The sequence below is a fragment of the Paralichthys olivaceus genome, chromosome 15 (genome assembly GCF_024713975.1).
Source record: "Paralichthys olivaceus isolate ysfri-2021 chromosome 15, ASM2471397v2, whole genome shotgun sequence".
Taxonomy (NCBI): domain Eukaryota; kingdom Metazoa; phylum Chordata; class Actinopteri; order Pleuronectiformes; family Paralichthyidae; genus Paralichthys; species Paralichthys olivaceus.
Window position 1 is genome coordinate 14421177 of NC_091107.1, and position 15088 is coordinate 14436264.

Sequence of the window (15088 nt, forward strand, 5' to 3'; positions counted from 1 at the left end):
ACACGTGCTGTTTTGCTGATTGCTATTGCAACTATTTGTAAGGTTTGTGGTGAGAGGTTTGTTTGTACATTAGTTAAGTCGGCACCCTATACACTTTTGCACACACAGAGTCACTTGTATAGACACACTAGGGTTATTGGTTGGTGTCACCCATGGATTTGGGAGAGCTGCTTCTTTAGATGAGTTAGTTAGGTATTTTGCTTGTTTTATTTCAGAATAGACAAAAGATCATGTTGTATATTGTTAATTCATTTCAGTTTCTTTGACACCAACCACCTTGTCCTCACCTGCCCCACATTTGTAAATCCTTTTGTTTGACTTTACACTTGTAAGTTAATTGTCTCTGTTTATAAATAAAGTGACATAACAGGTCAGAAGCTCATCTAAAGACAATGAATCTTTTGGAAACAAACAGGAAATAAACACCTGCTGATTAAATCTGATTAAACTGCTGTATTGTATGAATGGTCAGACAAATCTTCAAATATTAGGACGTTGTTCTGAGGGCTGCAATCACCATAATCAATATTATGCCAGTCTGGCTAATAGTTTTAGATATACATTTGTAAATATATAGACTATAGTGTACAACAACTGTATGATCAACTGAATATACCATCACAACTTTAACTTCAGAACCAGTAACTTCTATGGTTATAAAGGTTCATACACCACTCATAATTAAATTTTGGGCTCTTAATTGATTAAAAGAAAAATCACATTCATGACAAGGGGTCATAATGAATGCAACATAAGCCATCAATGTATTTTTTATATTGCTAAAGTTGACGTGCAGGGGCACTTTTCTGCTGGTAAAAACATGCAGCTAATTCAATTAGACCAAATGGAGCAAGTTCAAGCAGCCAACTCAAGCTGCGCTGCTCCAATTATGTGACAAACATCATGTGACATACCTCACCCTCCAGAATCATCTATAATACACACTCACCCTATTTGGGGGTACATTTAAGCAGAGAAAATTTCCTATCACTCCCTTTGCTTGCCCTCGTTGCTGCGTATTGCTGCCAGTGGCTTCAGCCCCTCCACCACCCCAGCATCCACCTGAAGGCTCCAACGGGGGGTTATGAGTATTTTCTCATCACTCCCATCATATCTATGTAATCATATCTGGGGGAGGGATTAAGTCGGAGTATAGATGCCAAACACTAACATGTTCTACTGTTGTAATAAACATTTGAACATGAGTTCTGACTGAACTCTGCTATTGAGTCAGCAAAGGGATTTTTCTTTTCAACTGAACCCAAAGCAGGAATAAAAAAGATTCACCATGTGTATGTTTATGGACCTTTCACATGTGAAATGTATTGGTAAAGCATGCAGTCCTCCCAATAAAGTTATGATTTCTACATCTTGTGGTTTGAGAAAGCAATGCTTCCACTTTCCCAAAAAATGATCTACAACGGCCGGACATCTTATTTACCTCAAATCACAATAAGAAGCAAATATGATTAAAAGGCAAATATGAACTTAGACAGAAGTCAGAGTCAAGACAGATATAGAGATGTATGCAAAGTAAAAAGTATGAAAGATGATGGGATACCAAACTAATTTTTAGTTATAAATATTATAAATTATCCTATGATAAGGGATTCAACATTAAATACAAAAAAGAGAAGATGTTCAATGTAATGCTTTATTCAGCCGTTTAAGCTAAATTTAAATCAGCAACAAGTCAGCCAAAGCAATCCTCCACAACGATGTCTTCTGTCTTGTCCCATCATCTGTGGTGCTTGGGAAGTCTTGTAGCTTGGCTGAATTATTTTTTGGGTAAGCAACATATCGGGCTAAAAAAGAAATGATACATACTTTAATTCCACAAACAAATAAATATACAATATTTATTCATTTACTGCATCTGAACTTACAAAGTTTCTCCTAAACAGGCAAAATGTCCAGCAGGTTGGTATGATGAGGGGCAACTGTCTTTACAGACTCCATGCATCTGGGAGCAAATTGAAACATTTTGGACTGCTTCATTCTCTGCAACTGAAAACAAAGAGAAACGTTATGTATGTTTTTGTTCAAATCCTTTCGTTGTCAATTAAAAAAAAACAAACTGTAAAAATGTGCAGATATGAGCTGCAAAAACATGCAGAGATGTATCAATACTCACCCAAAACAAGCAAGACAACGACCAGCGCCAAAACAGCCACACGATAACGAGACATTGTTGGGTCTGAAACTGCGTCTTTCTCCAAAACGATGTTTAGACCCAGGATGGTTTGTCTTATTTATCTGCTCACCTCTGAGGAGGGGAGGAGTGAAATAGGAGATGTAGGAGGAAATGGGTTGGTCTCTAATTTATTTTCAGCAGTTAGTATAATTCATATTTCAGGCAGGTTCTCCTGGAGCTTTGTTTGTCAACTACCTGATGATGGAAAATTTAAGGTTTGTCTGTCAAAACCTGCCTCTTGATTGTAAATCTATCTAGTGATTGTGTATTTCAAATTAAAAGTTTTTCTTTGAAATATTGCAATATTTTTTTTTTTTTTTACATTTGTTTGGACAGGATTTGTTCTCTAATATGACATGCTCTTAATCCATATTTGCCTTCATATAATTGTCATGGCAACACAATCATTTAAGCGTTCAACACCTGAAATATCTCTGGCATAATAAAGTTCAAAACCTGTTGTTCTTTGTAGGGTTTTATCCGTGCTTGTGGTGTGGTGAAGTTGTAGATTGTAGTTAATCCAAAACACAATTTAAAACATGATTTAATCCAAAACCTAATTTATTTTTTCAAGCACCTAATTTAAACTTGGAAAATAAGGGAAACAAAGCAATTTTTAATAGCTATGGCTGTAAACCATAATTAACAACATTGTATATTGCTGTAACGTCTTAGGACAAACTACCACCAGAGGCTTCTATTGCTGCTGACTTCAGTTCAAGCAAGTGTTATTGATAGTCTCTATGTTGAAGATGTAAAATATTGTATCTTTAACATTTTTCTATTTATTATTTATTTATTTAGTATTACGTTGATTGATCTGCAAAATGTATGTCTTTTGGTCAATAAACTGTTGACCTTACAAAGAGTCTATGTTCGACATCTCATGCTTTTATTGAGCCCAACAGTCACACTCTCCTCCCCTCACTTTTTTTGTCCTTCACATCTACACTGATGGAAATCTGTCTGAGCAATGGAACATTTTTAACCCTCAAATAATTTGATCACTTGATATTAATTATTTACCATGAGAACTGGGTGTAACTCACAACTTGTCTCTTTCATACTCGTCCAAACATATTGCACAATTTTTATCTCTCTCAATTCTTCATTCTTTCAATTGTGTTCTAAGAAAACCTCCAAAGATTGAACAATTACACAGAAAACAGTATTTACATGCCCTTCGCCTATGAAAATATTTGCTTTATGGTTTTATATACTGCCAGTCATTGTTTATTATGGCAGAACACTGTACCACACCAGTTCTAAGTCAGCTGCAAGTCAGGAAGCCTGTGGTGTAATTTCAGTTGTGCCAAAGTCAAGACATCACCCTCACTGCCAGGCATCAGTAATGTCTCACATTATGAGTCATTTGGGAGGGAAAGGGAAAGGTAAGGACAAAATAGTCCTTAATAAAATGAGGAGTATGATTTATGAATCTTTATTTATCAAGAGAAAAGATGCTTAACCATTATTGGTACTGATAATATCGGGTTGTCCTAACAGTGATACTAGAGACCTGCCAGGTGGTCTTCAAAATCAAAATGGGTTTTACCTCTAGGTTGTATACCTCTAGGTTGTATATATAGTATGTATATGTACAAGGCTCCGGCTGCTTTTCTGTCTGAACTATCTGAGCTCCTCACTCCTGTCTGTGCTATGTCTCCATCCAAAATTCTGCTTTGGGACTTTAACATCCACGTTGACACCCATGGCTGCAAATTGGCTTCTGAGTTCCTGTCTTTGCTGGACTGTGCAGCATGTACAAGGTCCCACCCACAGTAAAAGTCACACATTAGACCTAGTCTGTTCCACTGGCACCCCCCTCACCAACCTACAGTGAGTGGACCCAACCAACTCCGGCCATTGTGCTATCACATTCAGTGTTCTTGCCTCCCTGCCCAGGGACCGCCCGAGGCAGACCATCATGTTCAGGAGTATTAAGACTGTAAGCACTCCAGTTTTGTCTAACCTGATTGCTGACTACCCGACAGATTCTTCCAGCTCATCGCCTGATGACATGGTCGCCTGCTACAATACTACACCATTCCTCAGCCGTGATTCTCTTGCTCCTCTAAAAACTCGGACTATTTCATTCACTCATCCTGCCCCCTGGTTTACCTCTGAGCTTCGCTCCATGAAAGCCAATGGTCAACGGCTGGAGAGGCTTTATATAAGAACCAGCCTCACCGTTCATCAGCTTGCTATTAAGGAACATGTCATTTCATACAAGGATGCCCCCTCTCGGGCCAGGACCCAGTACTATTCCACTCTCATTGGATCCCAACAGAACCACCACAGGGCATTGTGCTCGCCCCCCTCTCTCCCCCCACACCCTTCCGGCGACTCTGAACTCTGCTCCAAGTTTCATAGCTTTTTTCAGGCTAAGGTCAAATCGATCCACCAGCAGCTTTGGACACCTTCATCCTCCATTTTGATGTCTCTGTCACAGGATGATCTTGCCCCTGCCACATGTCCCTCCCTCTCCTCTTTTACCCCAGTTGACACTTATCAAATAACTCAGTTGGTCACCAAGGCCAAGGCCTCCACTTGCTCCCTGGACCCCATGTCCACGGCTCTGGTCAAGGCCTGCCGCCCGTCTGTCAGCTCTCATATTACATACATTGTCAATGCATCACTTCTGTCTGGTTCGGTACCCATCAGTTTGAAAACTGCCTTCGTCACTCCCATCCTGGAGAAGGTCGGCTTTGACCCTACTGACCTTGGCAACTATCATCCGATCTCCAACCCCCCATTCATCAGTAAGACACTCAAGAGAGCAGTTGATGCCCAGCTCCACCATCACATGTCCACCAATGAACTTTATGAGCTATTTCATTCTGCCTACAGGGCCCACCACAGCACAGCGACTGCCCTGGTGACCTCCTGATGGCTGCTGACTCTGGCTACATCAGCATTCTGGGTCTGTTGGACCATACTGCTGCCTTCAACACGGTTTCCCACTCCATTCTTCTAACCCACCTTTCCACCCACCTTGGACTCACTGGTACTGCTCTGTCCTGGTTACACTCCTACCTGTCTGACAGGAAACAGTTTGTCACAATTAATGGATCCAGCTCTCAACCTGCCCCAGTCAGCTACGGTGTGCCGCAAGGTTCTGTCCTTGGCCCCCTCCTTTTCACCATTTACATTCTGTGATTTTTCTTCCCTCTTGCCTGTCTCTCTCTCCCTCCCTTGCTTCTCTCTCCCAGGTGCTGCTGCTGCTGCTGCTGCTGCTGCTGCTGCCGCTGCTGCTGCCGCTGATGATGATGATGATGATGATGATGATGCTGCTGCTGCTGCTGCTGATGATGATGATGATGATGATGATGATGATGATGATGATGATGATGATGCTGCTGCTGCTGCTGCTGCTGCTGCTGCTGATGATGATGATGATGATGATGCTGCTGCTGCTGATGATGGCTACCACCTGTGCTGTATCGGTTCAGCCTATCACAACCCAGGGCTCCAGAATAAAGGGAGCAGGTCTCTTCTTGACTCGGCCTCAGATCTGCTGCTACACGTGCTGTTTTGCTGATTGCTATTGCAACTATTTGTAAGGTTTGTGGTGAGAGGTTTGTTTGGTGTCACCCATGGATTTGGGAGAGCTGCTTCTTTAGATAAGTTAGTTAGGTATTTTGCTCGTTTAATTTCAGAATAGACAAAAGATCATGTTCTACATTGTTAATTCATTTCAGTTTCTTTGACACCAACCACCTTGTCCTCACCTGCCCCACATTTGTAAATCCTTTTGTTTGACCTTACACTTGTAAGTAAATTGTCTCTGTTTATAAATAAAGGGACATAACAGGTCAGAAGCTCATCTAAAGACAATGAATCTTTTAGAAACAAACAGGAAATAAACACCTGCTGATTAAATCTGATTAAACTGCTGTATTGTATGAATGGTCAGACAAATCTTCAAATATTAGGACGTTGTTCTGAGGTCGGCAATCACCATAATCAAATATTATGTCAGTCTAACATTTTCTACTGTTGTAATACACATTTGAACATGAGTTCTGACTGAACTCTGCTATTGAGTCAGCAAAGGGATTTTTTTTTTCAACTGAACACAAAGCAGGAATGAAAAAGATTCACAATGTGTATGTGTATGGACCTTTCACATGTGAAGTGTATTGGTAAAGCATGCAGTCCTCCCAATAAAGTTATGCAGTTAAAAGTTAAAATTATCTACAACGGCCGGACATCTTATTTACCGCAAATCACATGAAGAAGCAAATATGAGTAAAAGCAAAATATGAACTTGGACAGAAGTCAGAGTCGAGACAGATATACAGATGTATGCACAGTAAAATGTATGAAAGACGATGGGATACCAAACAAATTTTTTGTTTTAGTGAATTTCAGTGAATCTAAATTTCTTGAAACAATGCAACACACTGTTACATTCTGAAAGGGCAAAAACACAGTTACTAGTCCAACTATAAATAAAAAATCTGTCTGTCTATCTGTCCTTAAACTCAAAAGGTGGGACATGCAATTAACCTTAAGTCATGCAAGTAGGGGTTAGGTTACTTTGTGAAAAGTATGTTTTCACTTCCTTCTTGTTAGGGACCCAAAATGATGGCCTGCTTCTGTCAAACATGTTTCATATGAACCACAAATCCCATTTGGAAGCAAACATGAGTGAAAACAAAGTACTTTGAGTCAAGACAGAAATGTAGATGTTTTCACTTCAAATATAAAAGATGATGGGATGCCAATCAAATAGTGGCAGATTTGTAGTTTTAGTTGAAAGTAAAATGATCTTCTGATGAATCATACAACTTTAAGTAAAAGAATACAAACAAGAAAAGTTGTTCAATGTAATGTTTTATTCAACCATTGGAGCTGCATTCAAATCAGCAACACGTCAGCCAATGCAAATCCTCCACAACGATGTCTTCTGTCTGTCCCATCATCTGTGATGCTTGGCAAGTCTTGTATCTTGGCTGAATTATGGTTTGGTTACGCAACATACAGTTCTGAAAAAGAAACAATACATACTTTAATTCCACCGGCAAATAAATAGACAATATTTACTCACATGCTGCATCTAAGCATCTGAACTTACGAACTCTCTGCGGAACAGCCGAGAGCTCCAATAGAGAATTCTGTTGAGAGGCAACTGTCTTTGCAGACTCCCTGTATGGTGGAGCAATCTGCCTTAGGTCGGTCTGGCTTAGGTCGGTCTGCCTTAGGTCGATCTGCTTCATTCTCTGCAACTGAAAACAAAGAGAAACGTTATGTATGTTTTTGTTCAAATCCTTTCGTTGTCAATTAAAAAAAAATAACTATAAAAATGTGCAGATATGAGCTGCAAAAACATGCAGAGATGTATCAATACTCACCAAAAACAAGCAAGACAACGACCAGCGCCAAAACAGCCACACGATAACAAGACATTGTTGGGTCTGAAACTGCGTCTTTCTCCAAAACGATGTTTAGACCCAGGATGGTTTGTCTTATTTATCTGCTCACCTCTGAGGAGGGGAGGAGTGAAATAGGAGATATAGGAGGAAATGGGTTGGTCTCTAATTTATTTTCAGCAGTTAGTATAATTCATATTTCAAGCTGGTTCTCCTGGGGCTGTGTTTGTCAACTACCTGATGATGGAAAATTGGAGGTTTGCCTGTCCAAACCTGCCTCTTGGTTTTAAATCTATCTAGCGATTGTGTATTTCAAATCAAACGTTTTTGTTGAAATATTGCAATGTTCTTCAATTCTCAAAGTATATGTGTATAGTCTACCACAGAGATGAAAGAAGACATTTCATTCAGTTTTACTTTATATGCAAGGACAATTTCTTCACTTTACTTTTGCCTCTCAGTGTTGAAGAAAACATGGTATTTGAGCAACAAAGAAAATGATAAACCAAGACTGGACTTGTGTCAGAACCAAAAACTACATTCACAAGGCCCTACAGAAATAGGGTTTTCAGGACCAGAAGTATTTATGCTTAAGGACATTTCATCTCATATCCAAGACATTCAAGAAAGGTGAAACTTTGTCAAGTATCTACAACCAAGTCCAGTTGCCATCGCTGGAACCGGTTTTGGATAAACGTGACCTAGATAACTGAGAATCTTCACAGACGACTATGTCAACCTGCCCTGAGCATATAGAAATATACGTTTTAGGTTCATTAACTATGTGTTAACCTTTCAAAAAGCCCCTCCCCTCACCAGAATCCAACAGAGTTTTATAGTAGCAGTGGAAGATGTCATTCTGTGTAATAATATGATAACGACATATTGAATATTTACCATGGGAACAGGGTCAAACTCGACCCACCACGTTTGAAGTCAATTTGGCTGAGCAGCTTTCCAGAAGATTCCATGACAGATGGTGTTTCTGCCATGTCATTGTCTTTTTTAGTCGGTTCAAAATGTGCCTGTTGGTTTGTGTGGCATTATTTCAAAAGAAATCCATAAGATTTTTAAAAGACATTTTGTGTACAATTAGCATGTTACACCACGACAACGAGTTCAAACATCATGGACCTCGAAATAAAATGACAATCATTGCATCTGATGGGAACATTTTGTGACATTGGCATGATGCGATGGTGTCAATAGAAGCGGATGGTGTATTGATGTGTAGCCATTAAGTGGCGCGACACCACCAAAACTCCCTTTCACTTACATAAATACATATTCTCACCAAAGGTGCCAATGATTGATCCCTGTGGGACACCACAAGTCAGGGGGACCCCAGAAGATGAGGCATTACCCATAACTATTACGACAGTTCTGCATGATGAATCAGATTTAAATGAGTCCAGAGCATTTTACCTGACGCCAACCCACTTTTCAAGAAGATCTAGTAGGATAGACTGATCCATGGGTATCAGAATGGAGCTCTGGGTATGCTTTTTTGTATCGTAAAATGGTAACGTATAACATTTCAACTAAGCTTGAACCAGCTCATTTTGTTATGAAATGCTTTCTTTTTGGAATTGAACTTAAAATCTTAGAAAACCCAATGAACTTCAATGAATCTAACTTTTCTTGAAACAATGCAACACACTGTTACATTCTGAAAGGGCAAAAACACAGTTACTAGTCCAACTATAAATTAAAAATCTGTCTGTCTATCTGTCCTTAAACTCAAAAGGTGGGACATGCAATTAACCTTAAGTCATGCAAGTAGGGGTTAGGTTACTTTGTGAAAAGTATGTTTTCACTTCCTTCTTGTTAGGGACCCAAAATGATGGTCTGCTTCTGTCAAACATGTTTCATATGAACCACAAATCCCATTTGGAAGCAAACATGAGTGAAAACAAAGTACTTTGAGTCAAGACAGAAATGTAGATGTTTTCACTCCATATATAAAAGATGATGGGATGCCAATCAAATAGTGACAGATTTGTAGTTTTAGTTGAAAGTAAAATGATCTTCTGATGAATCATACAACTTTAAGTAAAAGAATACAAACAAGAAAAGTTGTTCAATGTAATGTTTTATTCAACCATTGGAGCTGCATTCAAATCAGCAACACGTCAGCCAAAGCAAATCCTCCACAACGATGTCTTCTGTCTGTCCCATCATCTGTGATGCTTGGCAAGTCTTGTATCTTGGCTGAATTATGGTTTGGTTACGCAACATACAGTTCTGAAAAAGAAACAATACATACTTTAATTCCACCGGCAAATAAATAGACAATATTTACTCACATGCTGCATCTAAGCATCTGAACTTACGAACTCTCTGCGGAACAGCCGAGAGCTCCAATAGAGAATTCTGTTGAGAGGCAACTGTCTTTACAGACTCCCTGTATGGTGGAGCAATCCAACTTAGGTCGGTCTGGCTTAGGTTGGTCTGCTTCATTCTCTGCAACTGAAAACAAAGAGAAACGTTATGTATGTTTTTGTTCAAATCCTTTCGTTGTCAATTAAAAAAAAATAACTGTAAAAATGTGCAGATATGAGCTGCAAAAACATGCAGAGATGTATCAATACTCACCAAAAACAAGCAAGACAACGACCAGCGCCAAAACAGCCACACGATAACGAGACATTGTTGGGTCTGAAACTGCGTCTTTCTCCAAAACGATGTTTAGACCCAGGATGGTTTGTCTTATTTATCTGCTCACCTCTGAGGAGGGGAGGAGTGAAATAGGAGATATAGGAGGAAATGGGTTGGTCTCTAATTTATTTTCAGCAGTTAGTATAATTCATATTTCAAGCTGGTTCTCCTGGGGCTGTGTTTGTCAACTACCTGATGATGGAAAATTGGAGGTTTGCCTGTCCAAACCTGCCTCTTGGTTTTAAATCTATCTAGCGATTGTGTATTTCAAATCAAACGTTTTTGTTGAAATATTGCAATGTTCTTCAATTCTCAAAGTATATGTGTATAGTCTACCACAGAGATGATAGAAGACATTTCATTCAGTTTTACTTTACATGCAAGGACAATTTCTTCACTTTACTTTTGCCTCTCAGTGTTGAAGAAAACATGGTATTTGAGCAACAAAGAAAATGATAAACCAAGACTGGACTTGTGTCAGAACCAAAAACTACATTCACAAGGCCCTACAGAAATAGGGTTTTCAGGACCAGAAGTGTTTATGCTTAAGGACATTTCATCTCATATCCAAGACATTCAAGAAAGGTGAAACTTTGTCAAGTATCTACAACCAAGTCCAGTTGTCATCGCTGGAACCAGTTTTGGATAAACGTGACCTAGATAACTGAGAATCTTCACAGACGACTATGTCAACCTGCCCTGAGCATACAGAAATATACGTTTTAGGTTCATTAACTATCTGTTTACCTTTCAAAAAGCCCCTCCCCTCACCAGAATCCAACAGAGTTTTATAGTAGCAGTGGAAGATGTCATTCTGTGTGATAATATGATAATGACATATTGAATATTTACCATGGGAACAGGGTCAAACTCGACCCACCACATTTGAAGTCAATTTGGATGAGCAGCTTTCCAGAAGATTCTATGACAGACAGATGGTGTTTCTGCCATGTCATTGTCTTTTTTAGTCATTTCAAAATGTGCCTGTTGGTTTGTGTGGCATTATTTCAAAAGAAATCCATAAGATTTTCAAAAGACATTCTGTGTCAATTAGCATGTTACACCACGACAACACATTCAAACATCATGGACCTCGAAATAAAATGACAATCATGGCAACTGATGGGAACATTTTGTGATGTTGGCATGATGCGATGGTGTCAATAGAAGCAGATGGTTTATTGATGTGTAGCCATTAAGTGGCGCGACACCACCAAAATTCCCTTTCACTTACATAAATACATATTCTCACCAAAGGTGCCAATGATTGATCCCTGTGGGACACCACAAGTCAGGGGGGCCCCAGAAGATGAGGCATTACCCATAACTATTACGACAGTTCTGCATGATGAATCAGATTTAAATGAGTCCACAGCATTTTACCCGACGCCAACCCACTTTTCAAGAAGATCTAGTAGGATAGACTGATCCATGGGTATCAGAATGGAGCTCTGGGTATGCTTTTTTGTATCGTAAAATGGTAACGTATAACATTTCAACTAAGCTTGAACCAGCTCATTTTGTTATGAAATGCTTTCTTTTTGGAATTGAACTTAAAATCTTAGAAAACCCAATGAACTTCAATGAATCTAACTTTTCTTGAAACAATGCAACACACTGTTACATTCTGAAAGGGCAAAAACACAGTTACTAGTCCAACTATAAATTAAAAATCTGTCTGTCTATCTGTCCTTAAACTCAAAAGGTGGGACATGCAATTAACCTTAAGTCATGCAAGTAGGGGTTAGGTTACTTTGTGAAAAGTATGTTTTCACTTCCTTCTTGTTAGGGACCCAAAATGATGGTCTGCTTCTGTCAAACATGTTTCATATGAACCACAAATCCCATTTGGAAGCAAACATGAGTGAAAACAAAGTACTTTGAGTCAAGACAGAAATGTAGATGTTTTCACTTCATATATAAAAGATGATGGGATGCCAATCAAATATTGACAGATTTGTAGTTTTAGTTGAAAGTAAAATGATCTTCTGATGAATCATACAACTTTAAGTAAAAGAATACAAACAAGAAAAGTTGTTCAATGTAATGTTTTATTCAACCATTGGAGCTGCATTCAAATCAGCAACACGTCAGCCAAAGCAAATCCTCCACAACGATGTCTTTTGTCTGTCCCATCATCTGTGATGCTTGGCAAGTCTTGTATCTTGGCTGAATTATGGTTTGGTTATGCAACATACAGTTCTGAAAAAGAAACAATACATACTTTAATTCCACCGGCAAATAAATAGACAATATTTACTCACATGCTGCATCTAAGCATCTGAACTTACGAACTCTCTGCAGAACAGCCAAGAGCTCCAATAGAGAATTCTGTTGAGAGGCAACTGTCTTTACAGACTCCCTGTATGGTGGAGCAATCTGCCTTAGGTCGGTCTGGCTTAGGTCGGTCTGCCTTAGGTCGATCTGCTTCATTCTCTGCAACTGAAAACAAAGAGAAACGTTATGTATGTTTTTGTTCAAATCCTTTCGTTGTCAATTAAAAAAAAATAACTGTAAAAATGTGCTGATATGAGCTGCAAAAACATGCAGAGATGTATCAATACTCACCAAAAACAAGCAAGACAACCACCAGCGCCAAAACAGCCACACGATAACGAGACATTGTTGGGTCTGAAACTGCGTCTTTCTCCAAAACGATGTTTAGACCCAGGATGGTTTGTCTTATTTATCTGCTCACCTCTGAGGAGGGGAGGAGTGAAATAGGAGATATAGGAGGAAATGGGTTGGTCTCTAATTTATTTTCAGCAGTTAGTATAATTCATATTTCAAGCTGGTTCTCCTGGGGCTGTGTTTGTCAACTACCTGATGATGGAAAATTGGAGGTTTGCCTGTCCAAACCTGCCTCTTGGTTTTAAATCTATCTAGCGATTGTGTATTTCAAATCAAACGTTTTTGTTGAAATATTGCAATGTTCTTCAATTCTCAAAGTATATGTGTATAGTCTACCACAGAGATAATAGAAGACATTTCATTCAGTTTTGCTTTACATGCAAGGACAATTTCTTCACTTTACTTTTGCCTCTCAGTGTTGAAGAAAACATGGTATTTGAGCAACAAAGAAAATAATAAACCAAGACTGGACTTGTGTCAGAACCAAAAACTACATTCACAAGGCCCTACAGAAATAGGGTTTTCAGGACCAGAAGTGTTTATGCTTAAGGACATTTCATCTCATATCCAAGACATTCAAGAAAGGTGAAACTTTGTCAAGTATCTACAACCAAGTCCAGTTGCCATCGCTGGAGCCAGTTAACGTGACCTAGATAACTGAGAATCTTCACAGACGACTATGTCAACCTGCCCTGAGCATACAGAAATATACGTTTTAGGTTCATTAACTATCTGTTTACCTTTCAAAAAGCCCCTCCCCTCACCAAAATCCAACAGAGTTTTATAATAGCAGTGGAAGATGTCATTCTGTGTATTAATATGATAATGACATATTGAATATTTACCATGGGAACAGGGTCAAACTCGACCCACCACGTTTGAAGTCAATTTGGATGAGCAGCTTTCCAGAAGATTCCATGACAGACAGATGGTGTTTCTGCCATGTCATTGTCTTTTTTAGTCGGTTCAAAATGTGCCTGTTGGTTTGTGTGGCATTATTTCAAAAGAAATCCATAAGATTTTTAAAAGACATTTTGTGTACAATTAGCATGTTACACCACGACAACACGTTCAAACATCGTGGACCTCGAAATAAAATGACAATCATTGCATCTGATGGGAACATTTTGTGACGTTGGCATGATGCGATGGTGTCAATAGAAGCGGATGGTGTATTGATGTGTAGCCATTAAGTGGCGCGACACCACCAAAACTCCCTTTCACTTACATAAATACATATTCTCACCAAAGGTGCCAATGATTGATCCCTGTGGGACACCACAAGTCAGGGGGACCCCAGAAGATGAGGCATTACCCATAACTATTACGACAGTTCTGCATGATGAATCAGATTTAAATGAGTCCAGAGCATTTTACCTGACGCCAACCCACTTTTCAAGAAGATCTAGTAGGATAGACTGATCCATGGGTATCAGAATGGAGCTCTGGGTATGCTTTTTTGTATCGTAAAATGGTAACGTATAACATTTCAACTAAGCTTGAACCAGCTCATTTTGTTATGAAATGCTTTCTTTTTGGAATTGAACTTAAAATCTTAGAAAACCCAATGAACTTCAATGAATCTAACTTTTCTTGAAACAATGCAACACACTGTTACATTCTGAAAGGGCAAAAACACAGTTACTAGTCCAACTATAAATTAAAAATCTGTCTGTCTATCTGTCCTTAAACTCAAAAGGTGGGACATGCAATTAACCTTAAGTCATGCAAGTAGGGGTTAGGTTACTTTGTGAAAAGTATGTTTTCACTTCCTTCTTGTTAGGGACCCAAAATGATGGTCTGCTTCTGTCAAACATGTTTCATATGAACCACAAATCCCATTTGGAAGCAAACATGAGTGAAAACAAAGTACTTTGAGTCAAGACAGAAATGTAGATGTTTTTACTTCATATATAAAAGATGATGGGATGCCAATAAAATAGTGGCAGATTTGTAGTTTTAGTTGAAAGTAAAATGATCTTCTGATGAATCATACAACTTTAAGTAAAAGAATACAAACAAGAAAAGTTGTTCAATGTAATGTTTTATTCAACCATTGGAGCTGCATTCAAATCAGCAACACGTCAGCCAAAGCAAATCCTCCACAACGATGTCTTCTGTCTGTCCCATCATCTGTGATGCTTGGCAAGTCTTGTATCTTGGCTGAATTATGGTTTGGTTATGCAACATACAGTTCTGAAAAAGAAACAATACATACTTTAATTCCACC

General features: G+C 38.9%; 2 long non-coding RNA genes across 2 annotated transcripts; both read right to left on the minus strand.

The window, feature by feature from the left end:
- Positions 1–1640: 1640 nt before the first annotated feature.
- LOC138404830 (uncharacterized) lies at positions 1641–2293 on the minus strand. The gene is made up of 3 exons (XR_011238594.1): positions 2135–2293; positions 1887–2007; positions 1641–1805 (listed from the first exon to the last, which is right to left on the minus strand). It is a non-coding gene; the product is annotated as an uncharacterized lncRNA (long non-coding RNA).
- Positions 2294–9644: 7351 nt separating this feature from the next.
- On the minus strand, positions 9645–12656 carry LOC138413823 (uncharacterized). Its single transcript, XR_011246224.1, has 2 exons — positions 12519–12656; positions 9645–9813 (listed from the first exon to the last, which is right to left on the minus strand). It is a non-coding gene; the product is annotated as an uncharacterized lncRNA (long non-coding RNA).
- Positions 12657–15088: the final 2432 nt, after the last annotated feature.